The sequence below is a fragment of the Engystomops pustulosus genome, chromosome 9, assembly GCF_040894005.1.
Source record: "Engystomops pustulosus chromosome 9, aEngPut4.maternal, whole genome shotgun sequence".
Classification (NCBI taxonomy): Eukaryota; Metazoa; Chordata; class Amphibia; order Anura; family Leptodactylidae; genus Engystomops; species Engystomops pustulosus.
Window position 1 is genome coordinate 52,557,128 of NC_092419.1, and position 23,667 is coordinate 52,580,794.

Below are 23,667 nucleotides of genomic sequence, written 5' to 3' on the forward strand. Positions count from 1 at the left end.
CCCAGGCCAACTCCAAACCCTCCCTTCCCCCCACTGAGACCACCATCACCCCCCTAGTCCGGGTCTCAGCAGTTCAGCCACCAGCCCATAAGGCAACCCCCCAGGAATCAGCGGCACTAACCCAAACCCCTCCCCCCGCTGCTGATCCCCTAGCCTACACGGTGGAGAACCCCCCCCCCCCCCAAGCCCTTGTCTCTTCTTCTGTCTCCACAGATCCAGACACTGAGACCGAGACGAGACAAAGACAAAGAAGAAAAGGAAGAGGAAACAGGTGGAGAGCCCAGTAGCAGAGACCACCAGGAAAATAGTACTGGTGGAGAACGAACAGCCATCCACCTCCATCATAGACCGGACTCTGGAAGCAGACCTCAATAACATACTGGAGGACTACTATCCTGAAAGCCCCGGCTACCACGACCTGCCAGCACCCCTCAATCCGTTGATAGACGAGATGCAGGAAATGGCAGAAGGATCCCCGATCCTCCAGCAGGCAGAGCCACCCGACGGGATAGGTAACTAGGGCTGTATCGTCCCAGCCTAACCACCCTCTTTTTCTTTTTCCATGATGGCGAATCTAACTATTTTCTCCATTAATGTTAGAAGCATTAGAGATAAGTTTCGTTGTTCGACTGTACTAACCTTTCTTGCCTCCCAACCAGGTGATGTTTTTATGTTGCAGGAATGTGCTCTCCCCTCCTGTAGGTCCTACCAACATCTGGCCAAGCAGTGGAGTCACGGCCCGTCCTACTGGTCCAGGGGGGGGGGGGGGGGCGACTGTAAGTCTGCAGGCACCGCCATCCTTCTCAGGGGAAGCGCTTTCACGCTTGATTCCGTCCAGGAGCTAGTCTGCGGCCGACTTCTGGTCGTAGATGGCTCCTGGGCGGGTGAGCCCGTGCGGCTAATCAGCGTGTATGCATCCCCTGACAAGGGTGAGCGCCTGGAACTTTTCCAGAACCTCAGACCGCAGCTCGCCACCACCCGGGCCGTAGTGATGGCCGGAGACTTTAACTGCCCCATAGAGGAAGATGGGCGCAGCTCTGGCACCTCGAGCAAGCTTGATGTCAGGTCCAAACTGCTCATAGAGATGGTAACTGAAGCATCCTTAAAGGACGCGGTGGGTTCCATGGGGTGCGGCTCCGTGAATTACACGTGGAGCCGCCCCGATGGCTGCGTTCCCAGATAGACTTCGTGTTTACCTCTAGAGCGATCAAGCCGTGTGGGTACTCTATGATCCCCTGCTTCTTCTCTGACCACAGGGCCGTCCAGGTTCGGGGCGCCCTGGGCCATGGTTTTCCAACTGGCCCGGGGTCCTGTAAACTGAACTGTGCCTTGCTGGAACAGGAGGGAGTGCAGGAAGAGCTTAGAGAGGCCTACATGGTTTTGAGGAATGACAAATGTTTGTTTGCTACTGTCAGTGAATGGTGGGAGTATGTTAAAGTGGAATTGCGTAGTTTCTTTCAGGACAAAGGCAGGCGGCAGGCAGCCAAAGTGAAAAGGGACTTCAGAGAGCTCCAGCATCAGCTGAGATCACTGCAAGACCTCCATCACTGCGGCTGGGACGTCAGAGAGGAGCTGGAGGACACCAAGAAGCGTCTGAAAAGTCACTTTGAGGAGGAATCCAAGCGAATCATCTTTCATGCCAAAATGGACAACCTGGAGAAGGGTGAGAAGTGTAACTCTTTCTTTTTCAGGAAAGTCCACGCCAGCCACACGCCCCTGACTGAGCTGCGCGACGAAGCCGGAAACATGCAGCGGGGAAAAAAGGCAGTGATTGGAGTCATCGCCGACTTCTACAGCAGCCTCTATGCCCCAAAAACCACAGACACGGAAGCCGCCGGGAGGTTCCTAGCAGGTATCACTAACCAACCTGGATCCTGCAGGTGCCACGGCAATGGATGCCCCTTTGACGGTGGACGAGCTGCTCTCTGCCGCTAAATCCTTTGGACCCGGCAGGACTCCGGGCAGTGACGGTCTCCCGGCGGAGCTCTATGTAGCGCTGGGGGACCTCATCTGCCCGGATTTGCTGGAGCTCTTTGAGGAGATGGTGGTGGAGGGCAGTATGCCGCCGTCACTGAGGCAAGGAATGATCACGATCTTGTACAAGCGGAAGGGAGAGAGGTGTGACCTGAAGAATTGACGTCCCATCTCGCTCCTCAACGTGGACTACAAGATCCTGGCAAAGGTCCTAGCAAACAGACGGAACGGCATCATAGGGAAGATCATCCACCCGGACCAGACCTGCGGCATCCCAGGCCGCAGGATTGCAGACAGTCTAGCCCTCATGAGAGACACGGTGCATTACATCAGAAGCCGCCGCATCCGCGCAGCCCTGGTCAGCCTTGATCAGGAGAAAGCCTTCGACCGAGTCTCACATGAATTCATGGGAAAAGTACTGCGCAAGCTTGGTCTGGGGAAAATGTTTTGTACCTATGTTAACCTGATGTATTCTGACATTTGCAGCACGGTGTTGGTGAACGGCTGGAAGACTAACCCCTTTCCTATCCTTTCAGGGGTTAGACAAGGCTGCCCTCTTTCACCTCTTCTCTTTGTTTGTGTTATAGAGCTGTTCGCAGAATCTATCCGGCAGAGAGGAGAGATCAGAGGGATCACCGCACCGGGACCAGGACACGCCGAGGTCAAGTGCTCGCTCTACATGGACGACGTGACCGTCTTCTGCGCAGACCAGCGTTCGGTGACGGAACTCGCCCAGACATGTGAGCAGTTCGGACAAGCTTCGGGGGCAAAGGTCAACTGCAAGAAGTCGGAGGTCATGCTCTTCGGGGACTGGCACCCTGCTTCTTCTGCACCTCTTCCCTTTACCATCCAGCAAGACTTTATCAAGGTTTTGGGGGTTTGGTTTGGGAAAGACGGAGCAGCCACGAAGTCTTGGCAAGAATGCTTGGCCAAGGTAAACCAACGGATTGGACTGTGGGCCCTCAGACAGCTTACCCTCACGGGGAAAGCATTGGTCCTGCGTAACGAGGTGCTGCCTGTGCTACACTACACGGCACAGGCATGGCCTCCCACGGCTGAAGTCAGCAAGGCCATTACCAGGACCGTGTTTAAGTTTGTTTGGGGTTCAAAGATGGACAGAGTCAAAAGGTCTGTCATGTACAAGGAGCCTCGCAAGGGGGGGTAAGGGCATCCCCGACATCCCCACTTTGCTTTGGATTTCTTTTGTGTGTGACATGGTCCGAAGAACTCTGCGAACACCAAGGAACTCTGCCGGAAAGTCCATGTCCCGCTTTTTCCTTCTTCCCCTGTGGCGGGGGCTTGGTTGGGACAAGTGGAACAGCTCCTTCCCTTACAACTGGGATCCTCCCTGGTACTATGCCAGGGCGGTGAAATTTGTGAGGGATCAACATCTGGAGGGACTCAAGCCGGATTTGTGGAAGTCTAAAACTATCCACAAAGTCATCAGAGCCAAGGATCTTGTGGAGTGTGTTCCGGGGCTGACCACCAGCACCATGGACACCGTGTGGTCCAATATGTCGTGTGAAAGGCTTAACAACTGGCACAAGGATCTGTCAAGGATGGCAGCCCACAACCTGAGCAAAACCCAGTACTGCCCCCGGTGTCCCTTTGTGGAGGAGACATCATTGCACTTGTTCTGGGAATGCCCCTTTGCTCACGGCCTGTTGAAAGCTCTGGATCACGAACTGCTTCTTTCTGTGCCCAGGAACACCATGACGTGCCACGCTGCACTTTATGGCCTGTTCCAAGGCACCCACATGAGGCGCCTCACCCTTCACAGAGAAACTTTGTCCATCCAGGACTGTCACCGGCTAGTCTTGAGCCAGCTCAGAGACTACGCCTCCCTTGACAGCAGGGTGGACTTAGAAGAAGAGGACTGACAAGCCACTTCTTCATTTTTCTCTTGTGGACTTTGATTTTCTTGTTTTATCTGACCATGGACTTTACTTAGGGAGTTATGGGACTTTGCCTCTTTCTACATAGATGGAGGCATCCAGGAAGAAGAAGACTTACCATCCTCTCCTTCCCTCCCTACCTCCCTCATGTGTCTGTTATTTTTCAATAAAGCTTCTGGCCTGTGACAACTTACCCCCTTCCCTCCCCCCCTCCCATCTGTATCCCCTGTTGCAGGTTAGTTGTTTTAATTGAAAAATGTGTGTTTTTTGTTTGCCTGAGCTAGTATGCTAGAGTAGCACTTATTCTGCCATAGTGTTAGGATAGGTGCTAGGAGTGTATCTTAATTTATTGTGTGCTTTGTACAAAGCCCATGCTGCGTCATGGCACACACTGTCTGTAAGTTTTACTGTGCATTTGTGAATAAAGGCTCTTTCAATCAAAAACTGGGTAAAGCACATTAGATGACATCACCCTGGTCACATTGCATCATGTAACAGAGCTCTCTCTCTCTGTTCCACACAGCAGCATGTCCTAGCAGTGAGACCTGTCCAGGAACAAAGTGGCAGGATAATGCAAGTAAAATTTAATATGCAGGACTCAGTGTGATTGGACTGACTTACATCAGGTGAATTGCATATAAATTTACAAACAGATTTTTTTTAACATTGCTTTAACATTTTTTTAACATTTAAGATAGCCGATATGATTTTTTTTTTTTATAGGCTTGTTCTCCATAAGCCCTTACTTTACTTATTCAGAAGAGTATTTGTTGGCTTTTAATGGAGAAGACTGCCATTGTATGTAATAAATAAAACTTTCAGTGACTACTCCCATTTTTTTACAAATAGATTTAACCAACAGCAATCTGTTTAGAGTAAAGCTGGAATGTTTACTTCATCTGCCATTTTGCTGCCCATTTAGGGCTTGTGTTATCTGTAATATATTATGAACACTAACTTCCGCAAACCCACCAGAGGTTCTCCATTCATAACATGAATCTAGTGTGAATATGACCATTTATGACAACTCTTACAATAATTGTCATCACATAAACCCTGCGGGCTAAGGCCCTGCCTAAAGCAGATAAACTGCCCTAATAAGGGCGAACCCACTATCAGGAACCTAACTGACGGTCCCTGAGTGACCCTACAACAGGACAGGGGACACTTACTTCATTTGGCAGCTGCTGGATGGTGGAGCGGACAGGTAACGGAAATACAGGTATAGACCAGTGTTCACACTGGCGCACAGAAACCAACACAAGACTGAACAGGTAACCGGAATGCAGGAATAGACCAGTGTTCACACTGGTACACAGAATACAAACACAGGACTGAGACAGGGACAAAACAATAGATATATACAGGTCTATAGGCAGATAAACACAGGTCAGATACAGGTACAGGCAGGATATACACAGGTCAGGTCAAGATCAAACAGGTTCACAGGTCAGATACAGGTAAAGGCAGGATATACACAGGTCAGGTCAAGATCAAACGGGTTATATACAGGTCAGGTCAAGATCAAGCAGATATACACAGGTCAGACTCAAATAACCAGCAAGGTAAGATGGGAATGGGCAGGTATATAAAGCCGATCCAGGACACGCCTCCAGCAGCACACTGGGGGAACTGTCTGCAACACCCTCGCCGATGCAATGGCGAGTGGGTGCTTGCGAATAAGCCCCATAACATGTCACCACATCTCAAAGGGGAAATTGCAGTGGTTAATCCTGCCTGGCAAGGCAGAAGTTAAATCTGTATATGATGTAAAAGTCCAGTATCCAATGATCTGTGTTACATCCTGTCTCTGTGAACTGAGAGGTAATTGGAGGAGCAGCCACCACCTGACCAAAGGGAGGTAATAAAACCCCCTGGCCAGGAATGTTCTAGAGAACACTCCGAGAGGAGTCTCTCTCAGGAGAGAGAGGAGAGCAGTCTCTCCCAGAAGGGAGAAGAGACCGGTCCTAGTCAGGCCCTCTGGGTCTGCAGGACGCAAGCAGAGAGTAGTTAGCTGAGCAGCAGCTCAGAGTCTCTAGCACACCAGACCAGTGCAGGAAGAGCCTAGCCCCTGCCTGAAGTGGAAGATAAGACTAGAGCTAGTGTAGTGAGGAAAGGGGTATCATCCTACCTTCAAGGGTGATACCTGAAGAGATCCAGGACCGAGCTGAAGCCTCCTCTAAGGACCCAGCTGCCTCCCAGCCTGCCCTATACATCCAGGCTGGTGAACTACATCCTGTGGCTCCCTCCAAATACCTCTCCAGTACTCCACCATCTTGTTAAAGGCACGTTGCTGATGTTCCTGTCGGTTCCAATAAAGAACTGTAAGTGTTTCTGTTCAACCTCTGCCTCCGTCTGGTCCCTGCTACTACCCCTGCCTTCATCACCGGCACCCTGTCCATCACCCAGAGACTCACACTCGGGACATTAAGGGGTTGCCCCAGGGAGATCCGCTATAGCAGCCTCTCCCTCATCTTTTCTTGCCAACACCACCCTGCTGGAGACCTGCCAGGCTGTAGGACAGCCCTCCGGTTCCCCCGTACCAAGCACCGTGACGATAGCGTGCTTAGGCCGCAACCGCCAGCCACTCCGGTACAGCGGACCCCGGCTGACTCCAGGCCTCACCGCAAAGGGCTAGGCCCCGGTGGGGGATGTTGCATGTCCATCAGGCTAGTAACCCTTGCTGGGCAGGACAGAAATGCAAGGAGCAGGGTGTGGCTCAGTTAATCCAAACACAAGAATTAAGCCACAGTTCACACACAAATAAACGCCTCTATTCCGCCAACTGCGGATAGAGCGACGTTCAGGCACAGACGTTACACTATGTTTATGAAATGCATCTAAAATCCTACTTACTCTTTATATAAAGCAAGTCAAATAGTTGTACATTATTGGTCTTACTAGTCCACACTGGTTAGGGTTATTACTAGAGATGAGCGAACATACTCGTCCGAGCTTGATGCTCGTTCGAGCATTAGCGTACTCGAAACTGCTCGTTGCTCGGACGAATACTTCGCCCGCTCGAGAAAATGGCATCTCCCGCCGTTGTGATTTTTGGCGGCCAGAAACAGAGCCAATCACAAGCCAGGAGACTCTGCACTCCACCCAGCATGACGTGGTACCCTTACACGTCGATAGCAGTGGTTGGCTGGCCTGATCAGGTGACCCTGGAATAGACTAGCCCCTGCCCGCGCTGCTCGGATCATTGTCTGTCTGGATGCCGCTAGGGAGAGAGCTGCTGCTGGTCAGGGAAAGCGTTAGGGTGTTCTATTAGAATAGTGTTAGGCAGGAGTGATTCTACAAGAACCCAACAGCCCTTCTTAGGGCTACAATAACGTTATTTTTTTTTTTTTTTATTTGCTTGTGGCTGGGCTTGCTGGCACTAGTAGTGCAGCTAGTACCATATTGTGAGGAATTTGCAGGGGGACTTGCTACCGTTGTGTTTAGCTCTTAGTGACACACATATCCATCTCAAACACCTAAGTGGGACAATTTATTAGGGGTTTGATTTGAATTAGGCAGAGTCTGCTGATTTATTTTTTTGGACCTTTATTTCGTTTTAGAACTCAAAGTCATCAGGCAAAGCAGTGTGCTTTCAGTGTAGGCTAGAAAATAGCCATAGGAGAACCCCAACGGCTTATTTAGGCCTACAATAGCGTTATTTTTTCCTTTTTTTTGGTTTACTTGTGGCTGGGCTTGCTGGCACTAGTAGTGCAGCTAGTACCATATTGTGAGGAATTTGCAGGGGGACTTGCGACCGTTGTGTTTAGCTCTTAGTGACACACATATCCATCTCAAACATCGAAGTGGGACAATTTATTTGGGGTTTGATTTGAATTAGGCAGAGTCTGCTGATTTATTTTTTTGGACCTTTATTTCGTTTTAGAACTCAAAGTAATCTGGCAAAGCAGTGTGCTTTCAGGGTAGGCTAGAAAATAGCCATAGGAGAACCCCAACGGCTTATTTAGGCCTACAATAGCGTTATATTTTCCTTTTTTTTGGTTTGCTTGTGGCTGGGCTTGCTGGCACTAGTAGTGCAGCTAGTACCATATTGTGAGGAATTTGCAGGGGGACTTGCTACCGTTTTGTTTAGCTCTTAGTGACACACATATCCACCTCAAACACCGAAGTGGGACAATTTATTCGGGGTTTGATTTGAATTAGGCAGAGTCTGCTGATTTATTTTTTTTGGACCTTTATTTCGTTTTAGAACTCAAAGTAATCTGGCAAAGCAGTGTGCTTTCAGGGTAGGCTAGAAAATAGACATAGGAGAACCCCACGGCTTATTTAGGCCTACAATAGCGTTATATTTTCCTTTTTTTTGGTTTGCTTGTGGCTGGGCTTGCTGGCACTAGTAGTGCAGCTAGTACCATATTGTGAGGAATTTGCAGGGGGACTTGCTACCGTTGTGTTTAGCTCTTAGTGACACACATATCCATCTCAAACACCTAAGTGGGACAATTTATTAGGGGTTTGATTTGAATTAGGCAGAGTCTGCTGATTTTTTTTTTTTGACGTTTATTTCTTTTTAGAACTCAAAGTCATCAGGCACAGCACAAAATCCAGTTGTGTGCTGTCAGTGTAGGTTAGAAACTAGCCATAGCAATAGGATAGCATCGTTTTGTTTAAAAAAAAAAAAATTAAAGTTTACACTTTAATTTGGAAAATGTTTAACCCGAGGGCTAGGGGTAGAGGACGAGGGCATGGACGTGGGCGTCCAACTACTGCAGGGGTCAGAGGCCGTGGTCCTGGGCGGGGTCAGACACCACCTGTTGATGAGGGAGCAGGGGAACGCCGCAGAGCTACACTCCCTAGGTTCATCATGTCTCAAGTTACAGGGACTCGTGGTAGAGCACTGTTGAGGCCAGAACAGTGCGAAAAGGTGATGTCATGGATTGCGGACAATGCTTCTAGCCATTTGTCCACCAGTCAGTCTTCCACGCAGTCCACCCATGTCCCCGAAATCAGCACTCCTCCAGCTCCTTCACCTCAGCCTCCTTCCCCCCAGTCTGCCCCCTCCCACCAAAATTTGGCATTTGAACCGGCATACTCTGAGGAACTGTTTTCTGGACCCTTCCCACAGTCACAAACAACTTGTCCAGCTGATGCTGAGCTATTTTCCGATGCCCAGGTTTTTCCCCGGTCGCAGTCTGTGGGTGATGATGACATTATTGACGTAGTGTAAAGAGGTGTCGGACGATGAGGAGACACGATTGTCAGACAGTGGTGAAGTTGTTGTCAGGGCAGGAAGTCAGAGGGGGGAGCAGACAGAGGGATCGGAGGATGATGAGGTGACAGACCCAAGCTGGGTTGATAGGCCGGGTGAACACAGTGCTTCTGAGACGGAGGCGAGTCCTATAGCAGAACAGGTTTGAAGAGGCAGTGGTGGGGCCCGACGGAGAGGCAGGGCCAGAGCTGGTGCATCAGCCCATAGTCAAGCTCCCGTGGCGAGGGCTAGATTTTCAGAAGTCTGGAGGTTCTTTAAAGAAACACCGGATGACCGACGGACTGTGGTGTGCAACCTGTGCCAAACCAGGATCAGCAGGGGTTCCACCACTACTAGCTTAACTACCACCAGTATGTGCAGGCATATGAATGCTAAACACCCCACTCAATGGCACCAAGCCCGTTCACCTCCGGCCGGGCACACCACTGCTCCTTCCCCTGTGTCATCTGCTAGTCAGCCCCCTGCCCAGGACCCCGGCCCAAACACCTCCCGTGCGAAAACCCCATCTTCGCCTCCACGATCCTCCACAGCATCCACCAGCGTTCAGCTCTCCATACCCCAGACGCTGGAGCGCAAAAGGAGGTATAGCGCAACCGACCCACACGCCCAAGCCCTCAATGTCCACATCTCCAAACTGCTTAGCCTGGAGATGCTGCCCTATAGGCTGGTAAAGACCGAGGCCTTTCGAAACCTCATGGCGGCGGCCGCCCCTCGGTATTCGGTCCCCAGCCGCCACTACTTTTCCCGATGTGCCGTCCCAGCCCTGCACAAGCACGTGTCAGAGAACATCATCCGTGCCCTGACCAACGCCGTTTCTGACAAGGTCCACCTGACCACGGACACGTGGACAAGTGCTGCCGGGCAGGGCCACTATATATCGCTGACGGCACATTGGGTTAACTTGGTGGAGGCTGGGACCGAGTCTGACCCTGGGGCTGGTCATATACTGCCGACACTGAGGATTGCGGGGCCTACCTCGGTCCAGGTCTCAAAGGCCTACTATGCCTCCTCCTCCTCCCACCCCTCCTCCACCTCCTCCTCCGAATTACCATCCGTGGGCATGGCGCCATCAGTCGGTAGCTCTAGGCACAGCAGCAGTGCCATCGCTAAGCGACAGCAGGCGGTGCTCAAACTTCTGAGCCTAGGCGATAAAAGGAACACCGCCCAAGAGTTATTACAGGGCATCACGGCGCAGAGTGATCTGTGGCTGGCACCGCTGAACCTGAAGCCAGGCATGGTTGTGTGTGACAACGGCCGTAACCTGGTGGCGGCTCTGCAACTCGGCAGACTGACACATGTGCCATGCCTGGCCCATGTGTTAAATCTCATAGTTCAGCGTTTCCTCAAGACATACCCCAACCTGTCTGATTTGATCACGAAGGTGCGCCGCATCTGTGCGCATTTCAGGAAGTCCAGCACAGATGCTGCCACTCTCAGGGCAGCGCAGCGCCGCCTCCAACTGCCCGCTCACTGACTGTTGTGCGACGTGCCCACGAGGTGGAATTCAACATTAACCATGTTATCCAGAGTTTACCAGCAGCGTAGAGCGATTGTAGACTGCCAGATGTCAACTTCCACCAGAACTGGTAGTCAGGTCAGTCAGCTTCCTCAAGTCTACAATGAGGAGTGGACGTGGATGTCTGATATCTGTCAGGTGCTGAGTAACTTTGAGGAGTCAACACAGATGGTCAGTGGTGATGCCGCCATCATCAGCCTCCCCATCCCGCTGCTTGGCCTGTTGAAAAACTCTCTGGTCAGCATGAATTCGGAAGCTTTGCGCTCCTCACAAGAGACGGGGGAAGAAGATTCCCTTGTTGATAGCCAAAGCACCCTTAGGTCTGTTTCTCAGCGCATATCGGATGAGGTGGAGTAGGATGAGGAGGAAGAGGAGGAGAATGTTGGCGAGACAGAAGAGGGGATCATTGTTCAGTCCTTCGCTGTTCAGCGTGTATGGGCAGAAGAAGAGCAGTTGGAGGAGTTGGAGGAGGAGGAAATGGAGAGTCAGGCCAGTGAGGGGAGTGAATTCTTGCGCGTTGGGACTCTGGCGCATATGGCAGATTTCATGCTAAGCTGCCTATCCCGTGACCCTCACGTTTAAAGAATTTATTCCAGCACCGATTACTGGGTATTCACTCTCCTGGACCCACGGTACAAGCAAAATCTTTCCACTCTCATCCCTGGAGAGGAAAGGAGTGTGAGAATGCATGAATACCAGCAGGCCCTGGTGCACAAGCTGAAACAGTATTTCCCTTCTGACAGCGCTAGCGGCAGAGGGCGTACTTGTGTGGGACAAGTAGCGAGGGAGAGTAGGCGAGCAGGCATCTTGTCCAGCACTGGCAGGGGTACGCTTTACAAGGCCTTTGCCAGTTTTATGTCACCCCAGAAAGACACTGTCACCTGTCCCCAGTCTCGGCAGAGTAGGGCTGATCTTTACAGAAAGATGGTGAGGGAGTACGTAGCTGACCATACCATCGTCCTAAATGATCACACAGCTCCCTACAACTACTGGGTTTCAAAGCTGGACATGTGGCACGAACTGGCGCTGTACGCCTTGGAGGTTCTTGCCTGCCCTGCTGCTAGCGTGTTGTCCGAGCGGGTTTTCAGTGCAGCTGGTGGCATCATCACCGATAAGCGTACACGCCTGTCGACTGACAGCGCTGACAGGCTGACGCTTATCAAGATGAATAAAGCCTGGATTTCTCAGGATTTTCATTCTCCACCAGGTGAAAGAAGCTGAACCTGAATAATGTATGCACTCCTCCTCCTCATTGTCCTCCTTCTCCTCCTCTTTGTACACTAAAGCAGAGGAAACTGGCTATTTTTTTGCCAGGGCCAACTGGCTCTGGCTATAGTACTCTATGTATTTAATTTTTCTGGAGGGCCACCTACCCGGTCCTCTGTTTTAAACAATTTTTGGGAGTGCCACATACAGGCACTCAATCTATTTAATTTTTCTGGAGGACCACCTACCTGCTCCTCTTGTTTGAAAACTTTTTTGGACTGCCACATACAGGCAGTCAATTTATTTAATTCTTCGGAGGACCAGCTACCTGCTCCTCTGGTTTGAAAACTTTTTTGGACTGCCACATACAGGCACTCAATCTATTTAATTTTTCTGGAGGACCACCTACCTGCTCCTCTGGTTTGAAAACTTTTTTGGACTGCCACATACAGGCACTATCCAAATTAAATTGTCTCCATGGCAGCCTCCACACGTCGTCTTTTTAGCTGCCTTCACACGTTGTCTCCATTGCTACCTCCACACGACTTCGCCATAGCTGCTTCCAAAAGTCGTCCATATAGCTGCCTCCATACATGGTCCCCTTATCAAACGAACTGTGTCAGGCAGAATTTTGGGTTGTTTTCATGGCTTCCACATTAAACTTGTTAACTTTGTCGCCACCCTGCTGTGTAATCCACAAAATATACTGGCAAACTTTTATCATTTACCGATATTATTTCAGCGCTTCTTGCGCATCTGTTTACATTCCCCTCACCCGCCATAACCCAAACTTATAAGAACGCTACTACACTTGATCTTATACAAAAGGTTCTTAGAAGTGCTGTTTGGGGAGTAGCCTAGAGACAGGGGCTTGGATTGGCGAAAGCTCGCCTGGCAGAGGAGCGCCAGTTCCATCCCAAGATCCAACTAACATAGTTTTAACTGCAGCACCTTTAATCTACTACTAGTTCACTGCCTTCATACATGGTCCCCTTATCAAACGAGCTGTGTCAGGCAGAATTTTCAGGTGTTTCACCAGATACATAGTGGACTTCGGCCCATCTGTCGCCGCCATGCTGGTGACCTGAAGTTGCAATCATAGCAGCGCAATATGGATGCCCCATACTATCGCTCTTAATCATGGAACCATTTCCGTAAAAACAATTAAAAATAGAACCACTATGCTATTCCATTATTCCTAGGTGAAATATTCAAACAACCCGGCCTGCTTTGAAAATTATAGTTTTTTCAAAGTAAACGCTTCTGGCCCCCAGGCCCATTTTGGGTGGGGAGGAGCCGAGAGACAGGGGCTTGGACAGGCGAAAGCTCGCCTGGCAGCCGACCGCCAGCTCCATCCCAAGATTAGGCAGCCTCAGAGGCATCCATGCATGCTGCCCCTGCTGTTTCCTGTCTATTTTGCCTCCACGATCCTCCACAGCGTCCACCAATGTCTCATTTTAACTCTCTATACCCCAGACGCTGGAGCACGAGAGGATATGCAGCACATCATCCCCTTATCAAACGAGCTGTGTCAGGCAGAATTTTCAGGTGTTTCACCAGATACATAGTGGAACTCGGCCCATCTGTCGCCGCCATGCTGGAATCCTGAAGTTGCAATCATAGCAGCGCAATATGGATGCCCCATACTGTTGCTCTTAATCATGGAAGTCGTCTCCATGGCTTCCTCCACATGTCGTCCCCTTATCAAAAGAGCTGTGTCAGGCTCATTTTTCGGGTGTTTCACCAGATACGTTATGGAACTTGTACACTATGTCGACACCATGCTGTGTTATCGACTAAATATACCGTCAACCTTTTGTTCACATAGGAAATTATTTCAGCGCTTCTTGCTCACCTCCTTTGGTGAAGCCTGAGTCCATTTAGGGCAGTAATGGCTAACCTTTTAGAGGCCGAGTGCCCAAACAACAACAAAGACCCGCTTAATTATTGCAAAGTGCCAACACAGAAATTTAATTTGTGATTTATACTCCCTTCTCTGTCACAGTTTTCATTGATAGCAGCACCTGAGGACACCAATAAAGCAGAAAATAGTCCCAGGTACAGCTGTCACTATAAAATAGCTCTGTGCACAGCAAGTCCTGGGCTGTCTGGGACTGTAGGAAGATACCTGGAGTCATCGCTGGTGATGGCCTAAGTGCCCACAGAAAGGGCTCTGAGTGCCACCTCTGGCACCAGTGCCATAGGTTAGCCATCACTGATTTAGGGTATGTCGCCATGACACTCTCTAGCCTGCCACTGCTGCCGCTGCCTCTGCATGCCGTCCCCTATAGTGTCAGGGTCAATTATTGTATGTTTTAGATGCTATCTAGCCTCATTCGGTCACTCTGTCATGGCCATGCTGTTGCCCATAATTTTGGCATGATGGTACGATTAAGCAGCCTCAGAGGCATCCATGCATGCTGCCCCTGCTGTTTCCTGTCCATTTCCGTGGTGTTTCCATCCTTTTCTGAGGTTCCCAGGTGTTTGGCCAAGCTTCCCTGTGCAGAGCCTTGGTCCCCTTGAAAAATGCTTGAGTCTCCCATTGACTTCAATTGGGCTCGTTATTCGAGACGAGCACTCGAGCATCGGAAAAAGTTTGTCTCGAATAACGAGTACCCGAGCATTTTAGTGCTAGCTCATCTCTAGTTATTACATTGTTATCTAAAGAATGCTATTCTTTATGGTCTTTATAAATCTTGAAGCAATTTTCCGCCAATAGATAAACTCTATTCCAGTGTTTTTTGGTGTGTTTTTTTTCCACATAACAAACCACTCTTATGCCCATTCTTTTACAACACAATAGTTGTACCATTTATGACTTCGGTGTCTCAGAGTTGTAGCAGTAATTGCCCATTTTTTTATGTTATTTTTCTATTAAATCCTAGGATTAAGAACAGTTACAGTAGGTCTTAGTCATCACTCTCTCACAGTACAACAGAGAATTCAGTGATGTGAAATGCAGAAGAACATCCGCAGGGACAATGAGCTGACCAATACACAAGTTTATTATCACAACACAACCATGAACCATAGATTCCCTCTAAGTATTACTTTGCTGACCCACAGGGATTTTTATCACCTGCAAACATTCATGTGATTTTCCATCTGGTAAGTTTTTTTCTGCACTTGTGGATTTGTGGCTACTTTATTGTTGAAGCAAAGATATTATTATATTTTAGATATTTGTCTTTCACATTTCTTTTACTTTTTTTTAACAAACAGTGCCACTGAGTGCACAGAAATTGTCAAGATAAAACTAATTTCATAATGTGAAGAAACACAAAAAATGAAAATGATTGAAAAAAAATTACGTTTCACCACAATAGGTAACTTAGGGAGATTCTTTGGAAGGAAAACGTTGTAAGTCTTTAACAAATTTAAACAAATGTTTTTGCTAGTACATGATTTGTGTAAGGGAAATGTGACCAAAGATGTTCTTGTAATTTGTACAACCTCCTGTAGTCAAAGTGAGGTGGAAATGTTCCTCAAAAGAAACCTACCACCACGGATCTACCTATAAAGGACGTGAGGATAGCCTTTTTAAGGGATAATCCTCCGTCCCTAAAATCTTTTAATAATTTTAATTTCCCTAATATGCAGATTTTCTAAAGAGGCTACTGGGGCGTGGAGTAGCCGGAGGTGAGACTACGCGGCAACTCCTTACCCAGTAGCCTCTTTGACCCTCCTACCAGGTGACATCGGCACACAGCTCCTCGTAGCTGCGCGCCCTCGTCCGCAAAGCCTGCCAGTCTGAGCAAACACAGAACAGCAGGTCCGCATCTGTGCGGTCACTGGTCTGAAGCCTGCTGTTCTGCGCATGCGCAGACGGCAGGCTTCGCGGACTAGCGCGCGCGCAGCTACGCGCCAAAGACATCTGGTAGGAGGGTCAAAGAGGCTACTCAGGCGTGGAATAGCCACACCGTGTAGCCTCAGCTCTGGCTACACCACACCCCAGTAGCCTCTTTAGAAAATCTTTAGAAATTTCTTTAGAAATTGAAGTTATTAAAAGATTGCGGGGGCGTGAGGAGAAGCCCTTAAAGGGCTATCCTCACGTCCTATAAATGCACCTACCACCCAATCTACCTTTATAGATAGATCCGTGGTGGTAGGTTTCTTTTAATTCCTCAGTGTATGTATATATAGTACATATAAACTTATTTCCATTTAATTGTCATAGATTTTGTTTAATATAATGGTAGATGACCACTGTGAGAGGCAGGGTCATTTCTAGGGTGGTAAAAGATCCGGGGCACGGGCCCCAATGCATGTGTATCACACTTTCAGTAATGGCCACTCCTACTCCTGTACATAGCCCCTTCACATTTGGTTATGCCAATAACAACTTTACTGAGGGTATATACAGCTACAGAAACACAGGAGAAATCCCCACTTGTTACATCCAGTGACTGCAAGTGACGTGCCCTCCATCTTCTCCATTAGGCATCACCACGTCTTATGTTCCTCATTGTCCCTACATCTCAGTTCCCTGACAGCGTTATCCTGCTGGTGCCCCTAACAATTTTCCCCAAATACTGTAGAGCTGCATTCACACGTTTGTCTTGCATTTAAACAAAACCAGGTGCTTGTTACCCATCACGTGTTTCAGTGGAAAATATGTGAGATCAAAGGAGGCCTGTCCTAGTGTCACGTGTGAATGTGCCCCAAGAAATGCCCCACACATCTACGCAAAGTAATGTGCCCCTCACAGTTACCCCCAGTAATGTCCCCCACACAGTTACCCCCAGTAATGTTCCCCACTCAGCTACCCCCAGTAATGTTCCCCACTCAGCTACCCCCAGTAATATTCCCCACACAGCTACCCCCAGTAATGTCCCCCACACAGCCCCCCCAGCAATGTCCCCCACACAGCCTTCCAGGAATGTCCCCACACAACTCCTCCAGTAATGTCCCCACACCCCCCGCCCCCAGTAATGTCCACACACATCCCCCCAGTAATGTCCTCCATATAGACCCCCAGAAAGTAATGTGCCCACACAGACTCCCAGTAATGTCTCCTACACAACCCTCCCAGTAATGTACCCACACAGCCCCCCCAGTAATGTCCCACACACAGCCCCCCAGTAAGTAATGTACCCACACAGCCCCCCCGAAAGTAATGTGCCCTCACAGCCCCCCAGTAAGTAATGTGCCCACACATCTTTCCAGTAAGTAATGTGCCCACACAGCCCCCCAGTAAGTAATGTGCCCACACAGCCCCCCAGTAAGTAATGTGCCCACACAGCCCCCCCCAGTAAGTAATGTGCCCACAAAGACCCCCAGTAAGTAATGTGCTCACACAGACCCCCAGTAAGTAATGTGCCCATACAGCCCCCCAGTAAGTAATGTGCCCACACAGCCCCCCAGTAAGTAAGGTGGCCACACAGCCCCAAGTAAGTAATGTGCTCACAGAGCAGCTCTGTGCATTACTTTCCCCTGACAGTCATGTGATCATGACATCATCACAGGTCCTTCAGCCTCAGGGAGTATTATTCTCCCATAGGCTAGAGCCTTCAGGGGAAAGTAATGCACATCTAATCACGATCTGTGTCCTTTGCGGCGGGTTCTGGTGAAGACCAGGCTCCACTTAGATTCTGGTCCCAATTGTCGGCTAGAGGATCCAGAGGATCCACTGATCCCGAATCCTGACACTTATCTTGCATAGTGTATTTAATATAGGGGGAATTATCTTCACACAGGGACATTTTTTGTAATAACATCCAATTGAACAAATGTTTGTTGTGACAGGACCAGGGGAAAAATGTTAAATGGTGTGTATGTTTCCCCTAGGTTTCTGTCCTACACTATCTAGGGAGCCAAAACTGTGGTTTGGAAGCTGTACAGTAGGTACAGTTTCTTGGTAGTGAGGAAACTACTGTATTGTATAGTTAGTGGCCAGACGGCCTAGGATTTTATTTCTGTATTGTTTTTGTTTTGCCATTTTTCCTGCTTGAATTTAATAAAACTGGTTGAGGCCAGTTGCACCCAACTTGTCTGGCGATCCCAGAGCTAATCTCGTTACATTGTATAATGCAGATGAATTTAATTAAATACCCAGATGAGAATACCCCTTTAAGGACATCCAACTTACAGACGACCCCTAGTTACATACTGACCTCTCTGACCACTGTGACCTCTGTTGGAAGCTTTAATTTAGTCCCAGGCTGCAATGATTGTCTAGTATTTAACCCAGGGACTGCCTGAATACTGAATACAGTATGTATGCCCAGCATGCTCCGGTGCGCCTCTTAAAGGAGAGAGGAAAATGAGCTGCTTTTGGACACCAACATGCCCAAGGCTCCTCAGAAAGTTTAAAAGCCCAAATGCATGTTAGATAATTGTGCTGAATACTCTTCCTTTTACAGTAGTCATTGGCGTGTACAGGCCAGCTTGTGTGATTTCAGTCCTGTATTTCCATACTGAATCTGTATGAATCTGTATATATGTGATGTTTTTCATCCGTATGTGCATGTATGGCACCGTATCTGTCACAATCTCGGGGGATAAATAGTGGACTCCCTGGACCACCGCGGGAGATAACAACCTTAGCCGCACCCGGGAGCGGAGTCTAAGTGATCTCCTGGTCTTCCCCACACAGCCCGCCGCAAAGCGGGATGGTCTTGCTGCGGCGGGAGTCACCAGGTCGCTCCGCGGGTGCGACTAGGCCCGCGGTGGCAGCCAAGGTAGGGACACGGGGACCACGGATGGCTGGCAGGACCACGGATGGCTGGCAGGACCTCGGATAGCTGGCAGGACCTCGGATGGCTGCTGGATTACCGGAGCACCACAGGATACTAGGACCGCCACAGGATACCAGGACCGCTAAAGGATACCAGGACCGAAACACCACGGAACACGGGAACACCACGGAACACGGGAATCACAGGATCCACAGAGGCGTCTGGAAACGCTCGGGAACACGGAGGGCTTTCTCTTCAGTAACAGGACATGAAGATCCGGCAGGGGATGCTGGGAGTAGCCAGGCTATATAGCAGAGCCAGGTATGCCAGCACCAATAAGGAGGACGCTGGCCCTTTAAATTCTTAGAGAGTGGGAGCGCGTGGCCTACACAGGAGACAGACCTGCAGCCTGGACGGGACCGCGATGGAGCCAACAGGAGCCGGGACAGGGACAGGAGCCGGGACAGGGACAGGAGCCGGGACAGGTAAGTAGGGGAACGGGGCAGCGGCAGCAGAGCATGAGTGCACCTACGATCCGCAACATGGATCGCGGGGACACCCGTGACGAAACCGGACCGGGGGCGGCGTGGCAGACCGGGACACGGGTGCCCCCGCGATCCGAGACATGGATCGCAGGGACAGTTGTGACAGTATCCCTATAGTAACCATATAAGATATGGCGGGCTGGCAAATGATGGTTGGCTTACTAGTGGCTGGCTGACAGAATCCGGAATGGAAATATGTGAGAAAATAGGATATGCTTTATATTTTTATACGGCTCAAAAATAGTACGATGCACAATAGGCCATTCAATGGAAGGATGTATTGCCCATTGAAAAGAATGGGGACATATGAACCGATATATACAGCCGTACATATATCTGTTTTCACATGTTCGTGTGAATGTAGCCTAATACAATTGATTTAGAGAAAACTATAAACCAAAGAAATTTTACGGTAGACAATTCCTATTTCTGATTTACTCCAGAAAACTAAGGGTTAAAAACCTCTCAGAGCCACAGACTTTTACACAGCTGTCTTCTCAGTGTTATATTCGGTTACTCCTCTGATTGTCTGAGAATAATTGGCTGCAGAGAGAATGAGATACAGGCACTTCTTAGAAAGAACAGGTCTTACGCCTTGTGTCCTGTCAACCGAAGCAAGGTGTTGATCAAAGCCCAGTTACATAAATCTCAGTATGGCGGAATGACACCAAACCCCCTGCCTCTGGCGTCCCATCAGGCCAGGCTGCTGAGGATGAGAGCACTGCGCTCCCATTCATCGAGAATCTTGTTAAGGTCTAATTAGATACATATATACAGTCTACATAAAAAAACTACTACATAAATAATTTATACTTGTTGCTCAGCATGACACTAAGCTTCTAACTCTCTAAAGACGAGATGCTGAGGATTCTTAATAAGCTCACAATAAATGATTTTACAAGAGCCCACTTAAATATGGAATAAGACTAGTTGCTTTTATTTAAAGATGACTGTATGCACTTTATCTTATGAAATTCATTCTTTTTTTCATGTTTTCTACAGCTAAAGAATCATTCTTGAGGTTTATGCTTCCAGTCTGATGAAGTAAAAAAAAATAAGGTCAGAGAAGGTTTATATAACCAGGATAAATATTGTTACCTTCAGAGATCTGATTCTTTGCTAAAAAAAAAAGTGAAAGTTGAAAAATAGAACAGATTCACCTTTATCCGTCATTGTTCTCCACCTATAAAAGAAAACAACATAAATTAAACCAATGGTGAGAAGTTGAACCAAGTCTGAGTTTGTTTTATTCTTTTCCTTCATAATATAAAAGTTATAACTATTTTTATCTTTTGTTATGATTGCTGTGGGAATTACCCCAAAAGTAACCATTTCTGAGAAAATGGATGATCGTTTTAAAGAAACATAGGTACTATGGTGTGAATTTTCTTGGACTGGTCCATTTTTCATCATTAATCTTTTCTCTGTAGTGCGACATGCCACATTTATTCAGCCTCTTAGTAAATCCAGCAAATGTTAGTGCACCGTAATGAAATCTATGTCAGGTCCTGGCAGTATAGATTTTAGCTATAACCTGCGCTGGTATTCTGTATAGCCAGTTCTTAGAGAACAAGTTATTTACCTATATGATGTGACCATCACATCATAAAGGTGTCTATTTACATGCCGATATAACAATTCCCATAAAGCCTTGAACAGCAGGCCGTGTATAATGAACACATCCTTCTCTTTTCCCTTAACCTTTTTCAGTGCATTTCAGTATGTACTGTAGAAAGAAACACACTTTATCCTTAAACTTTTCCTGTATTCCCACATCACACGCATGTCAGCTGTTTGTCCTCCTAGTATTGTGTATGTTCTAGTTGCTGATGTGAAATTCAATAATTAAGGATCGTTTATATTCGTATTAAAAAAAAGTACGGAAAAAATTCATAATTTTGTCATGTTAAATTCCCTTTATCATACAACTGTTCATTGATTAGACTTGTTAGTACTTTACGTATTAATAGACATTATTGCATGAGCTTAATATTAGAATTTATTTCACATTTAGCAACCCTGATTATTTTATTAAATGTTTCTTGAATTGTTTAAGGTCTAGAATTTTCATTGGCAACAAGTCTCTTATCAAGCATGCTTCCTGTGCCAAGGAGCTTAACATTTCATTTTCTACCTCTTCAGTACACACCTGCTATTGGCAGCTGAGTCCACAGACCAAGATCCAGTCCTCGTGATTGTGTTGCCCGCTCCACAGTGAGAACTTGACATTTACCATATTTATTAGCTGGGATTTATAGCCAAAACAGCTGAGACCAGTTTGGAGAAACCATTACTGAATATTGGTGGAGTAATTAGGCTTTTATTTGATAGAGATTGGAGCGGCTTTGTACTCTAATTAGAAAAATTCTAACTAGAGATGAGCGAACATACTCGTCCGAGCTTGATGCTCGTTCGAGCATTAGCGTACTCGAAACTGCTCGTTGCTCGGAAGAATACTTCGCCCGCTCGAGAAAATGGCATCTCCCGCCGTTTTGCTTTTTGGCGGCCAGAAACAGAGCCAATCACAAGCCAGGAGACTCTGCACTCCACCCAGCATGACGTGGTACCCTTACAAGTCGATATCAGTGGTTGGCTGGCCAGATCAGGTGACCCTGGAATAGACTAGCCCCTGCCTGCGCTGCTCGGATCATTCTGTGTCTGGATGCCGCTAGGGAGAGAGCTGCTGCTGGTCAGGGAAAGCGTTAGGCTGTTCTATTAGAATAGTGTTAATAAGGAGTGATTCTACAAGAACCCAACAGCCCTTCTTAGGGCTACAATAATGTTATACATTTTTTTATTTGCAGCTAGTACCATATTGTGAGGAATTTGCAGGGGGACTTGCTACCGTTGTGTTTAGCTCTTAGTGACACACATATCCACCTCAAACACCAAAGTGGGAAAATTTATTAGGGGTTTGATTTCAATTAGGCACAGTCTGCCAGTTTCTTTTTATTTTACGTTTATTTTTTTATTAACTCAGCGTCATCTCATCTGGCATAGCATTGTGCTTTCATACTTGGCTAGAAAATAGCCATAGGAGAATCCAAACGGCTTACTTAGGCCTACAATAGCGTTATATATTTTATTTCTGGTTGATCTGCTGGTGGCTGTCCTTGCTGTAGTGCATCTACTACCATATTGTGAGGAATTTGTAGTGAGACTTGCGACCGTTGTGTTTAGCGCTTAGTGACGCACATATCCATCTCAAAGACCGAAGTGGGACAATTTATTAAGGGTTGGATTTCAATTAGGCACAGTCTGCCATTTACTTTTTATTTTACGTTTATTTTTTCATAACTCAGCGTCATCTCATCTGGCATAGCAGTGTGCTTTCATACTTGGCTAGAAAATAGCCATAGGAGAATCCAAACGGCTTACTTAGGCCTACAATAGCATTATATATTTTATTTCTGGTTGATCTGCTGGTGGCTGTCCTTGCTGTAGTGCATCTACTTCCATATTGTGAGGAATTTGTAGTGAGACTTGCGACCGTTGTGTTTAGCGCTTAGTGACGCACATATCCATAGCAAAGACCGAAGTGGGAAAATTTATTAGGGGTTTAATTTCAATTAGGCACAGTCTGCCATTTACTTTTTATTTTACATTTATTTTTTCATAACTCAGCGTCATCTCATCTGGCATAGCAGTGTGCTTTCATACTTGGCTAGAAAATAGCCATAGGAGAATCCAAACGGCTTACTTAGGCCTACAATAGCGTTATATATTTTATTTCTGGTTGATCTGCTGGTGGCTGTCCTTGCTGTAGTGCATCTACTACCATATTGTGAGGAATTTGTAGTGAGACTTGCGACCGTTGTGTTTAGCGCTTAGTGACGCACATATCCATCGCAAAGACCGAAGTGGGACAATTTATTAGGGGTTTGATTTCAATTAGGCACAGTCTGCCATTTACTTTTTATTTTACGTTTATTTTTTCATAACTCAGCGTCATCTCATCTGGCATAGCAGTGTGCTTTCATACTTGGCTAGAAAATAGCCATAGGAGAATCCAAACGGCTTACTTAGGCCTACAATAGCGTTATATATATTTTATTTCTGGTTGATCTGCTGGTGGCTGTCCTTGCTGTAGTGCATCTACTATCATATTGTGAGGAATTTGTAGTGAGACTTGCGACCGTTGTGTTTAGCGCTTAGTGACGCACATATCCATCGCAAAGACCGAAGTGGGAAAATTTATTAGGGGTTTGATTTCAATTAGGCACAGTCTGCCATTTACTTTTTATTTTACGTTTATTTTTTTATAACGCAGCGTCATCTCATCTGGCATAGCAGTGTGCTTTCATACTTGGCTAGAAAATAGCCATAGGAGAATCCAAACGGCTTACTTAGGCCTACAATAGCATTATATATTTTATTTCTGGTTGATCTGCTGGTGGCTGTCCTTGCTGTAGTGCATCTACTTCCATATTGTGAGGAATTTGTAGTGAGACTTGCGACCGTTGTGTTTAGCGCTTAGTGACGCACATATCCATCGCAAAGACTGAAGTGGGACAATTTATTAAGGGTTGGATTTCAATTAGGCACAGTCTGCCATTTACTTTTTATTTTACGTTTATTTTTTCATAACTCAGCGTCATCTCATCTGGCATAGCAGTGTGCTTTCATA